We start from the raw sequence: 1952 nt of genomic DNA on the forward strand, positions 1-1952 counted from the left end.
AGAGAGAGAGAGAGAGAGAGAGAGAGAGAGAGAGAGAGAGAGAGAGAGATCTTTGGTAAGGCCAGAGAACAGGCATTCTCAGATAATACACAAATAAGATGATACAAGACTAATAACAGTGACATGTTCTGTACATACTGGAAGAATATAAAAATGTGTGCTTGTGCAAGCTCAGAGCTGATTTTGAATAGAGTAGTATCCATCTGAATGCCATTTTTCTCAGAGATGGTGCATCATTAAGCTGGCTCAAGGTCTGATGACATTAATCTTTTATCTTTTTCAATCCTTTGAACGAAGCTTCTTATTTGATTGATGCCTGGCTGTCTTCTTTGGGAATATGGTATTTGGTAATGTCACACTGTCTACTCAAACTCTGAGTTCTTGTTTCAAATTGAGACCCTGTGGCCTCAACTTCAAGTCTCACTATCCATTTTTCTTTGGTGAAGATTCTTGTCACTGACAAGCGAGAGTAAAATTGGGCATCAAGCCTATGTGCAATGCAGATGGAGGCAAAGTAGCTCCATTTCCAGTTTCATATCTACTCAGCATGCGAAGCTTAACTTACCACTATAGCTTGACTTGACAGTCATACATTTAGTAAAAAAAACCAAAAACCAAAAAACAAAAAACAAAACCAAAACTGTAGCTCTTAATTTATGTGAAGGTCAGCCTCCTCATCCTATCCTACCTCAGACTCTTCTTCTATATGGCTAGCATACTTTAAATTCAGGTTGTTCTCTTATTAGATAGCTTCTTCATTTCTACCATCTTAGAAACGGTATGTTGCTGTCATGCACAAGTAGACAGAATGATGATGAACACATTTCTAGAGCATTGTCCACAACTCAGTAGATATTCAGCAAAGAGTGGTATTGTGATACATGGTCCTTCCTTCCTCCAATTCTTGAAGTTTCTGCTGACACTATCTGCACTCTTACCTTTACGGTGGGGTTTTCAGATAATTAAGAAAGTAGTTAATGATATTCATGTTTTTATTTGCCTGGGAAAACTGTGATTCAAGGACTGCTGAGTATTACTATGTCTGTGTTGATAAGCACATGCTGCAATGCAGATTAAACTGTCCTGCTATTCAAACAATATTTACTGAAGCATGACCAATGAGAAGAATAACAGTAATTGAAAATTATTAGCTTAAAAGCTCAGAATACCCAAGATAAAATTCACAGATCACATGAAGCTCAATAAGAAGGAAGACCAAAGTATGTGGATGCTTCAGTCATTCTCAGAAGGGGGAACAAAATGCTCATGGGAGGAAATATGGAGACAAAGTGTGGAGCAGAGACTGAAAGAAAGGCCTCCAGAGATTGCCCCACCTGGGCATCCATCCCATGTACAGTCACCAAACACAGACTCTACTGTGGATGTCAAGAAGTGCTTGCTTACAGGAATCTGATATAGCTGTCTCCTGAGAGGCTCTTCCAGAGCCTGAAAAATGCAGAGGCAGAAGTTCACAGTCAAGTATTGGACTGATCATGGGGTCTCCAATGAAGGAGATAGAGAAAGGACTGAAGGAGCTGGAGGGGTTTGCAATCCCATAGGAAGAATAACAATATCAACCAACAAGACCTCCCACCCCACAGAGCTCCCAGGGACTAAACCACCAGCCAAAGAGTACACGTGGCTGGGCCTATGGCTCCAGCTCCATATGTAGCAGTGGATGTACTTGTCAGGAATAAATGAGAGGAGAAGCCCTTGGTCCCATGAAGGCTTGATGCCACCATGTAGGAGAATGCCAGTGCTAGGAGGCATGAGTGGGTGGGTGGGTGGGGAAAACACTTATAGAAGCAGTGGGAAGGGGAATGGGATAGGAGGTTTCCAGGGGGAAACCTGGAAAGAGCCTAGCATTTGAAATGTAAATAAAGAAAATATTCAATAATAAATAGAAAAAAATAAAGGAAAGAAAATCTATTTCATGAGAAAATTTGTACTAG

This window comes from Mus caroli, chromosome 11 (genome assembly GCF_900094665.2).
Source record: "Mus caroli chromosome 11, CAROLI_EIJ_v1.1, whole genome shotgun sequence".
Lineage (NCBI taxonomy): Eukaryota > Metazoa > Chordata > Mammalia > Rodentia > Muridae > Mus > Mus caroli.